At 39.6% G+C, this 18728-nt stretch overlaps 1 protein-coding gene across 2 annotated transcripts in view; it reads right to left on the bottom strand.

Moving 5' to 3' along the window:
* FAM155A (family with sequence similarity 155 member A) overlaps window positions 1-18728 on the bottom strand; it is a 597883-nt gene that overhangs the window by 480619 nt on the left and 98536 nt on the right. The window lies entirely within an intron of this gene.

Raw genomic sequence — 18728 nt, 5'->3', positions numbered from 1 at the left:
AACATACGTGACAGGTCTTAACCAATGAATCTTTCCTCCAAGACTCCTTCTTCTTCCATAGAGATATGTGTATGCAAATTTGTATCTGGCTCGTCTGTTCAGTAGAAACTTGGTTTTCTCGGAGTTATTTTTAGAGTTCAGAGAAAGGTAAGGAGCCAGAGTGAGGGCACCACTGCTTGAAAAAAAACCTGTTAATTCAATGGATTAATATGAAAATTTGTGAATTAAATAAAGACAGCCCCCTGGAGAAGAGAAGGAACTCCTGGATCAAAAGCACTTTCATTCAAATCCTCTAGAAATAGTGGGCATTTCTTTGGGTTAATAAATTCTTTTATTAGGATTAAAAAAATGCCTGGAACACTAATACATTAGTCACTCATTCCTTATGGCAGTTTCTTTTTTTTTTTAAGATTTTATTTATTTACTTGACAGAGAGAACGAGTGGAGGCAGAAGCAGAGGCAGAAGCAGAGTCTCTGCTGAGCAGGGAGCCTGACTTGGGGCTCGATCCCAGGATCCCAGGATCATGACCTGAGCTGAAGGCAGACGCTTAACCATCTGAGCCACCCAGGTGCCCCATGGGCTGCAGAAGTTCAAGCAGCACCTTGAAACCACTTTCCCATCACCACCTTCCAGAATGTCCCCATGGTTTACCGCAGATACTCCTGGATCACTATGCTCAAGAGTGGAAACTCATACTATAACCATGTTGAAGGCTTCTGTTTATTCAGAGTGGCTTATATCTTAGTTATTTTGTCTTCATGTTGAATTTCCACATGCAGTGACAGAATTTTGGTCACATGGGAGATTTCAACAGCTTGCAATTACATACATTCTAGTTTATCTTGATGTGCCTTTAAAGAGCAAAATTACATAAATATTAATACATCTTAAACCTATTACTTTTCTAAAAAGCAAAGGCATATATTAGTATTCATCTACCATAGGGATATATTTGTATTCCCTTAAAACTAAGGAAAGGAGTTTACTTGTTACTAATCTTCATAATGAAGATAAATCAGTGACATTTTTTTAAAACCTGGTAGAGAAATTATGCCATTAAACGCCACTATGGTCATCACTAAAGCTTAACTTACACAGTTACCTTGAGATATTGTGCGACATTAAAGCTTGCACACGTAACAGCACCAGCCACAGATGACTCCTTCAACTGAACACCGGGGAAGGTCATCACCAGGGAGCATCTGTGGGGTTGCACTGTGAGGCAAGAGAAAACCCTAGGACTTTGTTCATGCCTTAAACAGTATCACAATGAACTTAAAGAGCCAAGAGCTAGCTGCAGAATCATGAACATACATTTACTTTTCTGCTGCAATACCAGTGGTCCTAAAAAAAAATCCTTGTAAGTTTTGGATCCAGAAAGATGCAGTTTAGCTCTTCCTGCCAATAGAAGGGTGACTTGGGTAAGATGCTGATTTCTTTGAGCCTAGTTTTCTCAGACATATAATATGGATAACAATGCTTCTCTTATAAAAACACTATTAGGATGAAATTAAAAAGGTACGGAATGTCCTCACATTACTAATAATGATGATGACTACCACTGGCAGTCCAGTCCTCCCACTGTATGCTAGTGATCTGTATAAATAATATTACATTAGACCCTCCAAATGATGGTTTATTTCTGCTTCCATTCACGCAGGACACTCCAGACACCATTTTAGGACAAACTGCAGACACTGATGTACGTCCCCCTCTAGGAGGGGAAGTAAGACAGCAGCTGACTGGGAAGCCAAGTGCCATCTGGGTGTCCACTGGGTCAAAGGCCTGGGAGCAGAAACGACAGGTGCGAATGGGAGAGCCTGCCTGCCCGCCCATCGCAAAATTGATTTTCCACCCGCAAACCTGGTCGAGGAACACAGATCGCTCAGAAGCACTGATCAAGACCTCACCCAGCTGCTGGACCCTTGGTGGGAGCAGCAACCTAGACCACACCACCTATTCTCATCAGTCCCAGAGACAGAGGATGTTCATAACACCGTCAGGTTTTCATCAAGTTGTAGCTCATCTATGCGGTATGGACACATGGACGCCAACACGCATTTGTGGCAGCGTAAGTAACGGGCATCTCGAGATTCCAAGTGATCAGGAATACAACATGGCTGGATGAATGAAATAATTAATTTCCAGAGAGTGGCCAAATGTTTTCAGCCAATATTTGAGTTCTGGCAGCTTGCCTTGTTCTCCTGGCTTTAGAATGCTGACTAGCCCACTTTATTCAGGAAGATACTATGAAACCACAGAAGCTCGCCTCTCCAAATTCCCCATCTGAACGCACATATGTTTCATTTTTCTCTACTCTTCGATGGAGCTGGGAGAAGGGTAAATGACAAAAGAGGAAGAACGAAAGGATTCCCTGCACTGCCTCAAACAGACCCCTTTAAAGCCATGGTCACAAAGTCCTATTTTTACTAAAATATCTTACCATGTTAGTAAAAACAGTAGAATCCGTCACATCATTGACAGATTATTGTCAAAAGAAGACAGGCTTGTCTTTCAACATCCCCTTGCCCACAAACTGTTCATGGCGTGAGGATAACGGGGATGCGCAACAAGCCCTGGAATCTGGAAGGTGCATCAACATAGCTAATCGATGAGTTATTGATCACAGCTGAGTTACTGATCACAGCCTTACCTGAGAATAACAGTCGTGCGCTCTTGAACTCCTAAGCTTTTGTTGGCAATTTTTCTCTATTCTGACTCCTAGGCCTCTCTCTGGGCATTTTCTCATTTTACCATGTATTGAAGTTATTTTTATGTTAATTTTACGTTCCCTAGTAGACTACGAAGACCCTGAGGGCAGGGACAGCCCCAGCATATTGACAATAACCATGTGATTTATAGCCCAATGGGAAGTCGGAGAACGAAGGTGGTGTTTTATGGCTCCTTTGACAATTGGATACACACACACACACACACACACACACACACACACACACACCCCTAATAAGCTGTAGCCAACAGTTGTGCCCTTGCGTGTGGGAAAGTTGGACGCCCTCGCGAGAGCACAGTGGCAGCGGCAGCATGTCGCGGGCTCTACAATATTTCCCTGCTGGAGTTTGCTCGTTGGATTGTTCCCACAGGTTGATTACACCCTTGCTATTGCTGCTGTCAGTAGGTTTCCCTGAAAATAAGATGCTGCAATTCACAGGCAGGAGTAAATCCGCACAAATAAGCAGGAAACCCACTCATTCCTTTGTGCTTAGTTATGGCTCTCTTCAAAATGTTCCTACTGTTAGTTCTCTAAAGAACCCGCAAGTACGGAGCATGGCCCCAAGTGACATGTTACATTCCCACTGTTCAATTTGGGTGTTAGATCACCGTTCAAATGGGAAGGGTTTTAGATGGTACCTTTTTTCAGCTCAATCCTGCTGCTTACAAATTCTGGTCATTTAAGTTAGTGCTTTTAGTTAACAAGTTATGAAAAAAGCCGGAGGGAATCAAAGACTCATGAGCTAATTGTGAGTCTGAAGAGGCATGATCGAGGAGTAACATAAAGGCTAACACAGAAGTGCCCACGCAGAGGCAGGCAAGACCCTTTTCCGAAATGTAAAAAAGAAAAAACAAAATGAATGCCACCCCACCATATTAACCTCATGTTCTATACTGACTTGGCAAGTGAGACCCAGAGACCTCAATGGCCTGTCCCAACCCCTGGAACAGGTCTGCATTTCTAATTACATATATGTCCATGAACTGTAATTTCGTGGTTTGCCTGGCCAACCAGTTTGGTAGCCAGCTGAGGACCACATCAACTTTTCCATGACCTTCCTTTGTTCTAAACATTAAAGTAGGGGCGCCTGGGTGGCTCAGTCATTAAGCGTCTGCCTTCGGCTGGGGTCATGGTCCCAGGGTCCTGGAATAGAGCCCCACATCGGGCTCCCTGCTCTGCAGGAAGCCTGCTTCTCCCTCTCCCACTCCCCCTGCTTGTGTTCCCTCTCTTGCTGTCTCTCTCTGTCAAATAAATAAGTAAAATCTTTTTAAAAAAATTAAAGTATTATTATTAAGTCCTTGTGAACAGCACTGTTAATAGCTGCAGGACAGAAGATCATAAGAAGCACCAGGAACCTCCTTATTAGCCATTATGTAGTTTCCGGTTTTTGTGATTATTATTAATGATTTCATGAGACCATTTCTCAACAGTCTGCTGTTGCTTCTATTACGTAGCTAACAATAAATGAAATTCCTGGGTCAAAAGTGATGAATATTTATAAGCTTACTGAGCCAAAGGACTTTTGAAATAGGTTTTATCCACATTCCAGTGCAAAGCAGAATTCCCATTCACTGAATCCTAAATTGCATCTGATATGCTCATTTTAAAACTAATTGATTTCCAAACTATGGGACAAACTGGAAGATTGCTATTAATACAATCTGTGTAACTTGATAATGATATGTGATCAATTTCCATGTTTGTTAACCACTTACATTTCCTATATTATACTCATTTTTTTTCTTAATCCTAAAAGATTTGCTGGTTTCTTGAAAAAGTAGTAAAATAAAACACTATACCTTATTTAGTTTCACTGTATACTCTTTAATAAATAACTTTCAGAGGAGCTAAAAGTACCAGAGTAGAGACACATTTCCTAATTACTTGTAGATTTCTTTTCACATTTTTGTATGAGGTATCAGTTATCTCTAAAGTATTGCAAGTGATCCATCGCACCATTTGTGTGCCTGGTGGAAACAATTTCCTTCTTCTTTTAATGTAGAGGTCAGAATATTCTTTCTGAAGAATACAAAATGCATCCATGTATGATTTGGGAGGAGAGAGATTAAGTCACTTGGACAGTACAAAATTTCTACAGAGTCATAAATATGAGCACAGAAGAAGCAGGGAAAATGGTACTAGTTCATTCAGTTTGATACTAAGGTGCAACATTAAAACATTTAAAAATATAAATCTCTGCATTCAGCACTATTTTACTGTGTAAAGTCAACAAAATGAAATGTAAATCAGTATCACCTACTTATCATAGGTCTCATTCAAGTGTTGTTTCTAGGAGAAACTTGATGATATTTTTGAGAATTTTTTTTTGACTGAGAATTCTTATTAACATTGTTAATAGTGGGGTGCCTGGTTGGCTCAGTTGGTTAAACATCCGACTCTTGATTTCGGCTCGGGTCATGATCTCAGTGTCCTGAGACTGAGCCCCACATCAGGCTCCCTGCTCAACACTGGAGTCCGCTTGCGGTTCTCTCTCTCCCTCTCCCTCTCATGCTCTCTCTCTAAATAAATAAAATCTTAAAAAAATTAATAGCATATACATTTTATTTATGTCCAGCCACAAAAGGAAAGGATACCATAATGCTTTCTAAAATGTTTCCAATTAGGGACGCCTGGGTGACTCAGTCAGCTGAACGTCTGCCTTCAGCTCAGGTCATGATCCCGGGGACTGGGATCAAGCCCCGCATCGGGTTCCCTGCTCCGCAGAAAGTCGGCTTCTCCCTTTCTCTCTCCCTCTGCCTCTCCCCCTGCTCGTGCTTGCACACGCTCTCTCTCTCAAATAAATAAATAAATAAAATCTTTAGGAAAAAATGTTTTCAATTAATATTTATTTCTACATATGAGAAGTTTGCTTTGGATAAAAGGTCACCATTTTCTGTTCTGATGAGCTTTTATATTTTCTGTATAAAATGACCTCGATGGAGAGCCTCCATTGGACCAAAGACGCGGCAACTGTATGAGTCTTACATGAGTCTGCGCTTTGCCCAATCTCCCTGCTTCTCCTCATTCCCTGCCCCCAAACTCTTTCTCATCCTCCTAACACTCAACTTGGGTCAAATAATCAGTAACTTGGGAATACACAAAGACAAAATGACAATACCACTCTGCCCAGTAACAACAGATTATTAAGAGCTTTCCCCTACAACTTTAAAATGGGTAAGTAAAAAGGCAGTTGGAAATGGAGTCAATACCTTTTCAAAAGGGCTATGTATAATTTGCAAAAAGTAAAGTGAAGTTTAAATTTTATCATCAAAGATCACGTTTGCTCAAAAGTCTGACTGCAGAGTTTTTCTGGTCATACATTAGACAAACTCTCACCTGCTGGTACTGACCTCGCTGAGTCATCAGGAACATATGGTGACAAACACATATCTAATGTATTACTGGACTAATGCCAAACTGATTGTACAAGGTAAACTGTGTTATTTATTAGGGCCTAGGGGAACTGAACTCCACCGTGTATTCAAATCAGTATGACTTTATATATGTCTTGCAGAAATTATATTCCAAAAATAATGTTTTCATATTATCTCAGATAACACATGTATGAATATAGAAAACTATGCATTTTCCCACTGGAAATGACAGAAGCAGGATGAGAATACCCCATTAGGAATAGAAACAAAGCCATAGAATAGAATCAGGACAGACACAATCTGTGAGGTATCTGTTGATAACATTATATCTGCTCTCTTAACCTCTGGAGATTAAAGAATGGAGATTTTGAATTACTACTTTTGGTTTTGGGGGGAATTAGTGAAGAAATACTTAAAAATCAGTGAAATGTCATTTACACTGAATTTCTTGAAATTACATAGGCTCTGTCATTGTATTATTAATCACCATTCATCTTTCAGATTCATTAAGTATAATAAAATTAATACCTGTAATTATGAAGCTAAAAATGTTTGCATATTAGTTTCACCTACTTTACCATAAGTCAAATGATTAGTAACCTAGATGACTCTCAGATATTAGTGAATGTACTCACTTTGTCCACATGATCATTTTATAAATAGGCAACATTTTGCACGCATCACTAGTCCAAGAATGGTTTGCCACCTGGGTGGAATACTCTGTTAGTTCCTGCCAGTTTTCTTGGGGAATCAGAAAAATAAGATTACAGCATATGTATGAATGACTGAGGGATAACATATATGCTTTGAGATGTAAACAAAAGAAGCTAAACTATTTGTGTGGGTTAAAGGGTGAAGTGGGAGTGGGTGCACATGAAGGTAGTAGACAACAACTTCAGATATTGTTAAATTTAAGAGCTAGAGTGGCAGTGACCATCATATTCATTCATTTATTCATTCATTCAATATACATTAATGTGTTCCTACTATATGCTAGGCACAACGTTCATTCCCTTGAGTAGCATTTTGTTAGTTATAAAACAACAAAAGCAAATCAATATTAAGATAATTCATTCATGGCAATATGTATAGATTCACCAATGGCATATCTGACATACAATTCCCACACCTATTCTTTACATCAGGTTATGGTGCTAATTGGATGTTGAATTCCATCAACTCTTAATGACTTTCTCTGAGTGTTGGTATCCCAAATGGCAAATGTGGTTAGAATATTTCCTACCATTTCACAGGGAAACCTTACTAAATAGTAATTCTACACTGGAAAATAATTTAACCTCTCCTAGGATAAATATTTGCAAAAGCATAATTGATCAAGGACATAATCAATTTATTTTTAATTATTGTTTTGTGGATAAAGTTATGAAAAAGGATAAATGCTTTCATCATTAATAAGAAACAGCTATTGAGCACCTGCTTAACTGCTTTTATACAGTCTTCCTGAAAGGCTTTCTTACTGAAATCCTATACCTAAAACCACTATATAAAAATTGAAAAAAAATGCTTTAAGGAAATAAGGTAGGTATTTTTTTTTTTAAGTGTGAAAAGACAGCCATTTAAAATCATGCCCCCGGCATGCATCTCAATCCTGAAGACATACTAACTGGATTTAAAAAAAAATTCTCTTGATGTAGTTTTTGCTTCTTTAACTTAGCGCAGACACACAAAATTTTGCTTACAGGTGTCCCTGACTCAGTGTGTGCAGAAGCATCCGTTTGTTTACTTCCCTCCTTCTTTCCAGACCCTTTCTCACGGTGTGTGAACTCCACATGAGCAGCACTGATATCCGTCTCGTTCGTGGAGACAGCCACAATCCCCAGGGCACAGGGCCTGGCATCTAACAGAAACCAGATAGATCGTTTTTAAACGAAGGAGCAGATGAGTGAACGGCACCATGCGAAGAATTAGGGACACCACTGAGAATCTAGAGATAAATCCACAGAATTTTGCCCTGGAGGCAAGAGGCAGACGCTGTCAGTCCTACCCCCACACATTCCCCGGGCACGCACATTCCCCGGGCACGCACATTTCCTGGCACGCACATTCCCCAGGCACACCGTGTGGTTCTGTCCCTGACTGCTCCCTCTGGCTTGCCTGGCTCAGACTGCACAGGCCAGGTGGGGAGGGCCAGGGAGTTGAGTGTACCTGGGCATCACCCTCACCCAGTGCCAAAGGGAACTTACTTAGCATACAAAGAACCCAGCTTCTTCCTCCCTGGCAGGAACACGCAAAAAGTCTTACAGATTTCCAGAGGACTGAATCTCAGTTTCTCAGAGCATCAACCTGCTCCTTAACACACATCCTCCCCTCCCCTCTTCACACCTCCCATGCCCCCACAAGGGGATCAACTCCAAAATAAATTGCTTGTACTCAAATCCTTGTCTCGGTCTTAACTTCTGGGACAAGGTGCTTATATTCTGGTAGGAAAAGGCACACTTAAACCACTCTGGTATAATACTAACAGTAATAGAGGCCGTAATGGAAGTGCAGATCCAGTGCTAGGGAAGGTCATGGGAGGGACTGGACCTGAAGCATCAGTTGAGATGAGAGGGTATTTAAAGAAGAAAGGAACCACGGATGATATCCCAAGTCCATCACTATAGGTTACACTTCATAGGGTTAAGTCATGAGTGACAGTTGGGATACAGACATGAAGAAGTTGAGGATATTCTTAACCAAGTAAAAGGGATGAGAAACATATGGGGGCCGTAGGGCAGATTTGTATGGAGAACACAGTGAGTGTTTCTGTTTGTCTGGCCATGGGCTGTGCAAAGGCGGTCAGGAGGAAGATGGTTAGAAAGGGGACTCTGACACTAGACACAGAGCATACTGCATATCTGACCAAGAATTGTGATTATTTTGTGGAGGTGACAGGAAGTCTTAATGATTTCTTTTAAAAGGTAAGTGACACGATCTGCATGTGCCTTAGGAAAATTGATCTTTCAACTGTGTAAAGTAGATTAGCACCAGGAACGAGAGCTGTGAAATCCTTGTAGAAGGCTAGCCCAAGAGTCTAGGTAGCAAATAATGACGCCCAGAGTTAAGACTGCAACAGAGAGCCTGGGAAAGACAAGACAGAGGTGTATGTATTAGAAGCAGCCCGGCTGGCAGTTAGGCAAGGACATGACTATGAGAAGGAAGCACAGAAAGTACGCAGACAGAGAAGGCTTTGACTCAGACGGACTTGGGTTTAATCCAACGTGAGATCTCGCAGGCTCTTTAAATCCTCTGAGATATGAACATTTTCATTTGCAAGAAAGGAAAGAAGACATATCCCATAGGCTTGTGAGGCTTCAAACAGATAATGCATTTAAAGTCCAGAATGGGGCCTGGAGAACATTAAGCACGTGATTAATTGAGGATAGTTACTGTCACTGTTGTGAAAGCACAAAGAAGTATCCAAAGTCTTAAAAAAATGATATCCCCAAGGCCAAAACTTAGCCAAAGGCATTAACACCTCAAAATAAAGAATTTACCAATCAGAAGAAAGATGTCATTTATCAGCCTGGAACTAATGATTAAAGAAAGCACCGCAAAAGGCAGGCGCGTGCCCATAGCCCAGTTCAGCACACTGGTCTACATGAATCATGAAATTCACGCTTCTTCCTCTGCTTCCATGATCTCGAAACAACCTTGAGATTATACTTCGGTTTCACTCCTTGGTCTGCCTACAGGAACACAAAATGCAGGTCATGCCAACCTGAGAAATCTGCTTCCTGTAAAAGCGGTATTTTTATTGAAGTTCAATAAATTCCCATTGGAAATTCATGCATATTTTCCTACGACAAGGTTTAGCATGATTATACTCCCCATACCAAGAGAAATTCAAGTTTCTAAGGGTACAAACCTTAAGATTGCACTCTAGGCCAAGAAGAACTTAGCAGAAAGGATCTGTTTTTACATTTCATCTCTCTCACAGTGCATGGCACACGGAAGCCCTCGACACTCCTGAATGAATGATTCAACTGTACAGCTTTTTCATTCTCCTTCATTAATATTCATAACCATCTCATCGGCCACGAGTAGGCTGGAACCATTATGAACATCAGGAGAAATCTTTTAACGAACATGACACTATGGGTATTCCAATCTTTCATGGGAAGTTCCACAGCCCAAAGAGTCGAAGGTAGCTTTTCACCACCACTAGAACGCACGTAGCAGAGAAACAAGATAACCCATGGTTTTATTATTTTCTTAGAACTACTGACGCAAGGTTTTCTTTCTACCTATGGAAAGTGAGGCAGAGCAAGACTAAAGGCAGGGAGTCTACCGACACAGTGGGAAGAAGCAGCAAGGAGAGAAGTCGGCTGGCACCTCGGTCACAGCGGAGCCGGGGAGATAAACTGCAGAAGCTTGCCAGCACTCAGTTTCCATAAACGCTCCTGAGACTGTTGCCTGAGATTATGGAAGCCTCTTAAAGTTCTAACATCCTCCCCGCAGCTCCTATTGATCCGACCTGATTTCTCACTCCTTTTTATTTCATAATGGGATTCAGAGAGAAAAAAAAATTTAAAAATTGTAAAATATTTATCATGACCGATGTTATTTTTTTCTCATTAAAAAAAAAAACCCTCAAATGAGGGTATTCCTGTTCTCGAACATCGCGCCAATATTTATTATTTATTGTAGCCAGTGAGGCAGGCAATAACTCAGATCCTGGGCTCACCTCAAGGTGTTTAATAAATATTGATGACTCAATCTGTGTCTAAAGGAAATAGATATTCCGTTGGGGAGAAAAAAGTCAAGTTTCCTCTGAAGACATTACACAAAAACATTCCATTACAGCACTCAATTTTTCACTGTTTAGCACTTTGTTTTAGCATAGACTTTTGAGATCGATTGTTCTTTAATTCATCCACAACGGCACTTAGGGGTTACTCTCTTACTTACCTCGGGACGTTGCCGTCAGAAAGTCTGTGTTCTTACAGAGTTATTTTCTACATCTTTGCTGGAGATGCACTAAAATTTTGAAGCTTCATCTCAAGACTCTATTGGAAAGGGACACGATGTAATAACTCTTTAAACAGGGCCTTTCAAGCAAGTGTTCACGTATTTCCCCCAAATCAGACTGAACGAAGAGTAAACGTTCTGCTCTTCCTGCAGGCGGCTCCATTCCGATATAGAACAGGTTCCTACTGTAATAAATGTGCCCAAAAGACTACCACGGCTTCTACTTTCTATCTGAACATTTGTGAACATGTATACCACGATCCAAATTCAAAGGCGCGATATCTGGCCTTCGCAGAAAATTGGCAGTGATATTATAAAATTGCCCAAAAACATACAACACCAGGTTGTGCTCAGTAGCCGATGAAGCACAAAAGCTGGCACTCTGTTCCCGGCCCACGAGAACATCTAGACCCACAGAGTCCAGCCACGGCTCACCCCCTGGGAGGGCCTACGATGATAAGGAGGGGGACCACTGACGCACCTGTTCCATTAATCCCCAAGGTGCCACTACTGGGACTTGTAAAGACATTTCCAGAGCTGCCAGGGACAGAACCAGGGCCAACAACACGGTGCAGCCTATGTCCAATGTCATCGCTGTCACCCAACCCACTCAACACCAAACAGAGAGGATTTTGCCTTTTTTTTCCATCCCCATTTTCCTGATCCCTCTCTCCATTTCCCAGTTACTGCATGCCCTTCTGCCCTTTATCTTACACGTTCCCTTCCACCCCTCCTCCCATTCTGGCTCTCTATCCAGACAAGGTCTTGCCTTGCTCCAAAAAGACGACTTCCTTCCCTATTGCTCCCGTACTGCACAAAACTATGATTTCAGTAATAGCAGATTCTTAGATCATTTTACCATGTTCCAGGCACTGTACCAAGTACATCCCATATATTAATTTATGGAATACTCCCAATAACTCTATAAAATCGGGACTATTATGATCTCTATTTGCAGTTGGGAAAATAGGTAGAAAAAGAATATTCATCTTCCCAAAGTCTTCAGTAAGTGAAGAACACAGGGTTTGAGACTGGGCAGTGGGACTTAGGGGCCCATGCTCGTCCACTAAAACCTGCTACCCCACTGTGTCATTGTGTAATATGAATTCTTTGAAATTTATTTAGATTTGTTGAGATCTGCTTTATGCATGGCTTAATAGATGGTTTTAAAAAGTAAATGCATAATATATAACTAAAAAGTGTTTATATGTAAGGGCACCTGGGTGGCAAAGTCAGCTAAGTGTCCGACTCATGCTTTCAGCTCAGGTCATGATCCCCGGTTGTGAGATGGAGCCCCAAGTCAGGGCTCAGCAGGGAGTGTGCTTGAGATTCTGTCTCTCCCTCTCATTCTCCCTCTGCTCCTCCCACTCTCTCTCGTTCTCAAATAAATTAATAAATCTTTTTTAAAAAAATGTTTATATATAAACACTTATTTTATGCAGTTTTTAATAAATCACATTTGTTATTCAAACCTTCTTTATTTTTGCTTCTTTTTCATTTTCTTGACCTATCAGTAATTGAGAGACATATATTGAAATCTCCCATTATGACAGCAAAGTTCTATAGTTCTACCAGTTTTGCTCTGTCACTACTTTAGGCCTTTTTTTATTAATTGTACCCAATTCTAAATTATTATATCTGTCTGGGGAATTACAGTGAACTCAGATGGGAAGAAAAAAATTGATTAAACTGATTTGTACTTGAGTGCGAAAGAATCCCCACTCAAACTTTCCAAGGCCATTTACATTTTGAATCAAATGATTAAATAAATAATCTTTTTAATTTAAAAATCTAAATAAAATCTAAATAAACCTTTTACTTGTGAATGTTTTTAAAAGTTATTGATGGAAATATTTCCATGCAGCCTAGTTCCCCGAACTGCTTGAATCTCACCAGGACTTTGATCTCAAAGAAAGCTGGCTTCAGTGCTCACAAAACTTGTCTACATCCAAACCAATACTTCTCCAAATTCTATCCACTCTAATCCATTCTACTGACAGATAAATGTTCCTACAGTTCCATCACTAATTTTATTTTTTCATTGTCCATTGAATAAAATAGGTGTCACGATAGTCAAAACCTTTACAACTTGACTTCAATTTCCATCTTGAGCCCCGATGCTTACACTTACCTTATGCTATAATCAAAGCATTATTTGCTGTACCCTGATCATGATTTACATTTTCTTCCTTATGTCCACATGGTCCTTTCTGTTTGTAAGACATTCTGTTCCTTCTCTACCTGTAAATACGTGCCATCCTGTGCAGCTAATTTTTAATGCTTATTTTGTGAAGATCAAGCCTTTTACCAGATGGGACCTTTCTCCTAATCTACTGAAACGAGGTTCTCTTTCAGCTGTTAGGAAATGAACATCCATCCTTTGGTTTTGTTAATTATACATTTGTTTTACCTCACTCTGCCTTATTCTACTCTATGAATTCTGAGTGCAAAGAGTATTTTACTTATTTCTCCATTTCCCCAAATACCTCGCTCAATAAATATTTTTTCAACAGGCCCATACTTTTGCAAGATGGCCAAACCCTGGTGTAAATCTAATATATGGAAGGGAGTGAGGAGTCTCATATGCCCATATTCTATAATCCACACTCACCGTGTCTTCCACTTTTGTTCGACACTGATAACTAAAATTATGTCATGTAACAGTCTTCTGGAAGATAACTCTTAAGGAAAGAGTACTGTGTCTTCAAGAAGAGTTCTGGACATTTTTTAAATCTAATAACTCACTGTTAAAATGTATATATGACTCTCTACTGAGATTGTAAAAAGTTAAAGTTAAGAAAACTTAAAGGTAAAATACTTAATCCTAAATTTAATTATTTCTGATTTGTTTCCTGCATACGATCAGCGGCACATTTCATAGAAGGATTTTTGTCTCACCAAATACTGTCCCTGTTCTGATTACTAATCAGGAGCATCTTAAGTGAACCAGTTATCAATTGAAAGAGTTCAGGCTATTTCGGTAAGTGATGCTTTCATTCTAACAAAATGACAAAGTTGAATCTCAACTATGGTATTTTTTAAAGATTTATTTTGTATTTTAGAGAGAGAGAGAGTGTTGGGGAAGAGGAGACAGAAGGAGAAGAAGAGAGAGTCCCAAGCCGGCTTGAGCGCAGAGCCTGACATGAGGGCTCAATACCACGACCCTGATATCACGACCTGCGCCAAGAGTCAGACGCCCAACTGACTGAGCTACCCAGTAATTTAACCACTCTTTTCCATGGCATGGTGAAAAACATTCCCGGATTCCCCATTTTTTATCAGGTAGCAAATGGGATATTGTGTGTTAAATTACTCTGAAAAGAATAAAAGGTACAAGAAAATGAAAAGCATGTAAATTCTATCAAGTACTAGTCCATCTAGTTTCTCAGTAGGTAATTTTATATTCTTTCCTAATTTGAAGTATGTAAAAATCTTTCAATTGTAGTTCATAAGACACAAACTCACCGTTCTGTTACTTGTATTATGTACAAAAGGTTGCTTTGCAGTTGCACATAAGATATCCTGTTTAACATAAGAAACAGAATAGAAATCTCACAATAATAAATGAACAAGTCTGTATGCTTTACCAGCATTGGCTATTTTTGCTAAATATACTGCATTCATTCACTGATACAATTATTCTCTGTGAGTTCAGATTATTAAATTTCATGTGTTTCTATTTCTGCCGAATCGCTAGTGTTGACAACACAGTTCCTTGAACAATGTAAACTCAACAAATATTTGTTAACTGACCTGAGAATTAATTAATACCCATTAGTCAGGAATAATTTTTGAATCAGAAGCATTGAATGCCCTCTGGTATTTAACTTAATGTCTTGAATATTTAATTGAAGCTAGTAATAAGAATTAGAAATGTTTAGCATATGAAAATCTATGTGCTACATCCTGGGGTAGGGAATCTCACACACATTCTTTGATTTACTCATGTTATTTGTTCTTTTACCTGCCAAGGATGAGTCTTAAAAAAGTGAAAAAGGAACAGGTGAAATTAACTTTAATAGTATATACATATTTTTAATTTTATTATGTTATGTTAGTCCCCATACAATACATCATTAGTTTCTGTTTTTTTTTTAAATTTTATTTATTTATTTGACAGAGAGATAGCGAGAGCAGGAACACAAGCAGGGGGAGTGGGAGAGGGAGAAGCAGGCTTCCCGCCGAGCTAGGAGCCCGATGCGGGGCTCGATCCCAGGACCCTGGGATCATGACCTGAGCCGAAGGCAGACGCTTAACGACTGAGTACCCAGGCGCCCCATCATTAGTTTTTGATGTGGTGATCCACGATCCACTGTTTTCGTATAACACTCAGTGCTCCATGCAGTATGTGCCCTCCTTAATACCCATCACCGGGCTAACCCATCCCCCCTCCCCCCTCCCCTCTAAAACCCTGTTTGTTTCTCAGAGTCCATATTCTTTCATGGTTCATCTCTCCCTCCAATTCCCGCCCCCCTCATTTTTCCCTTCCTTCTCCTAATGTCCTCCATGCTATTCCTTATGTTCTTCAAATAAGTGAAACCATATGATAATTGACTTTCTCTGCTTGACTTCTTTCACTTAGCATAATCTCCTCCAGTCCCATCCATGTTGATGTAAAAGTTGGGTATTCATCCTTTCTGATGGCTGAGTAATATTCCATTGTATATATGGACCAAATCTTCTTTATCCATTCATCTGTTGAAGGGCATCTCAGCTCTTTTCCACAGTTTGGCTATTGCGGACATTGCTATGAACATTGGGGTGCATATGGCCCTTCTTTTCACTACATCTGTGTCTTTGGGGTAAATAGCAAGAAGTGCAATTGCTGGGTCATAGGGTAGCTCTATTTTTAAATTTTTGAGGAACCTCCACACTGTTTTCCAAAGTGGCTGTACCAACTTGCATTCCCACCAATGGTGTAAGAGGGTTCCCCTTTCTCCACAACCTCTCCAACATTCGTTGTTTCTTTCCCTGTCCATTTTTGCCATTCTAACTGGTGTAAGGTGGTATCTCAATGTGGTTTTGATTTGAATTTCCCTGATGGCTAGTGATGATGAACATTTTTTCATGTGTCTGTTAGCCATTTGTATGTCTTCTTCAGAGAAGGAACAAACAATCCTAAAATTTGTATGGAATCAGAAAAGACCCCAAATCGCCAAGGAAATGTTGAAAAAGAAAAACAAAGCTGGGGGCATCACGTTGCCCGATTTCAAGCTATATCACAAAGCTGTGATCACCAAGACAGCATGGTACTGGCACAAAAACAGACATATAGACCAATGGAACAGAATAGAGAACCCGGATATGGACCCTCATCTCTATGGTCAAATAATCTTTGACAAAGCAGGAAAAAACATGCAATGGAAAAAAGACAGTCTCTTCAATAAATGGTGCTGGGAAAATTGGACAGCTATATACAGAAGAATGAAACTTGACCATTCTTTAACACCATTCACAAAAATAAACTCAGAGTGGATGAAAGACCTCAATGTGAGACAGGAATCCATCAAAATCCTAGAGGAGAACATAGGCAGTAACCTCTTTGACATCGGCCACAGCAACTTCTTTCAAGATACATCTCCAAAAGCTAGTGAAACAAAAGCAAAAATGAACTTTTGGGACTTCATCAAGATAAAAATCTTCTGCACAGCAAAGGAAACAGTCAACAAAACAAAGAGGCAACCCACAGAATGGGAGAAGATATTTGCAAATGACACTACACATAAAGGGCTGGTATCCAAGATCTATAAAGAACTTCTCAAACTCAACACCCAAAAAACAAATAATCAAGTCAAAAAGTGAGCAGAAGATAATAGTATATTTTATTTCACATAATATATCCAAAATCTTATCATTCAGCATGTAATCAAAATAAAAATTTTCCCTGAGATGGTCCACTTTCTCATTTTATACCTTATCTTTGAAATCTTGTATTTTACATTTGCAGCATATCTTAACCATAGGCTAAAATGTCAACAGTCAAATACAGTCCTAGCAAAACAAGAACGGTATGCTTAATGTAAATTTATTTCACACTGCATACCTAATTTAAATCAATAATTTAATTTAAATTGATCAAATATGAAATAAAAATTGTAAAACTGCATGCCCCCAATCGTACTTAACACCATTTCAAGGGCTCAATACCCACGTGTGGCCAATGGCTGCCACATGCGGAGAGCATGGGTCTAGAGGCTCTGTGTATCATCTGCAGGGAAACAGAGCGAGCTCACAGCAAGATCATCCACTGAGACCAGAATATGCTGCAAGAACTTCACGCTGTCCCACAGGAAGGTCTGTCTGGGTCCTACACAAAGTAACCATGGGAATGGAATTTCTCAAGGAAGGGAGACATTATTTAACTCATGTTTAACTGATACTAAAATGAACTGGATCACATTTTTTAAAAAGTCTCCTCATAAACTATAATCCATTTAAGCTTTTGATATCTGGATGTGTTTTAGAATGAAATGGATAATATGAATTCCTACTTTTATGTTTAAAAAAGGCAGAATAAAGGAAATAAAAGTTAGTCTTTGGGACAAATCCCGAACCACCACAATATTGCAGATTTCTTTAACATCAAAAACAGAACAAAAAAGAAAAGCAATAAGCGAACAAACAAAAATTCACAGTGATGTTACAGTGATAAGTAACAATGCTTTTAAGTAGATATTAGCTTTCCACTAAAATAATAATTATACTGTATTACTTAATTGGACAATTCTAGTAGAGAATCGTAGCTCCAAGTGGTATTTTTTTAAATGTTACCATGGAAGTCCTTTACACTAAAATGTCATAAAATAAAATATTTAAAATTAGAAAATAAACTTCTATAAGGAATATTTATTTTCTTTAGAAGGATAAAAAGTGTTAAATCTGAGGGGCGCCTGGGTGGCTCAGTTGTTAAGCGTCTGCCTTAGGCTCAGATCATGATCCCAGGGTCCTGGGATCAAGTCCCGCATCAGACTCCCCGCTCAGCAGGAAGCCTGCTTCTCCCTCTCTCACTCCCCCTGCTTGTGTTCCTTCTCTTGCTGTGTCTCTCTCTGTCAAATAAATAAATAAAATCTTTTAAAAAAAAGTGTTAAATTTGAAATAACTGATTTTAAAATCTGTTCTATAAACAGAGGACAACCCCCCCCCCCAAAAAAAAAAGGCAACGGAGAAAGCCTACTTTATTTAAAGGCTGGATCCTAGAGTGCATAGGTGCAAGTCTGAGGGTTGGCAACCATATTTTGGAAGCCGCTTGACTGAGTGATGAAACAGAGCAGAAACTGATTAATCTCTGAGTTATAATGCTGAGTGGAAGGTGTTATTGAGCATTCTAAAGTGGCAACTTCATTTCCTCCAGGGCAAAGCACACTTGGAAAGGAAAGCTGCTTTACCATAAAGTAATCTATTTTGTAGGCTTAGGAGGTTTTAGCGGGATGACATGACTTAACCTTTCTGGAGTGGGTAAATTATTCTAAGACTCATAGCAAAACAGCAGACTATGTTCCAATAATATTTCACATTGCTTTGCCCAAGGTAGAGGTAAAAGAGAAGTCACATTTGTATTCTTATGGAAGCCTTTTTTCAGGTTAAAGATAATGAAAAAGTGACCTTGAAGAATAGCTGCTTTGGAAAGAGTTGGAGAACATTATTTAGATTA

Source organism: Phoca vitulina, unplaced genomic scaffold (genome assembly GCF_004348235.1).
Source record: "Phoca vitulina isolate PV1807 unplaced genomic scaffold, GSC_HSeal_1.0 scaffold5, whole genome shotgun sequence".
Taxonomy (NCBI): domain Eukaryota; kingdom Metazoa; phylum Chordata; class Mammalia; order Carnivora; family Phocidae; genus Phoca; species Phoca vitulina.
The sequence above is the reverse complement of the archived record's forward strand: the minus strand, read 5'-3'. Positions and strand labels throughout refer to the sequence as shown.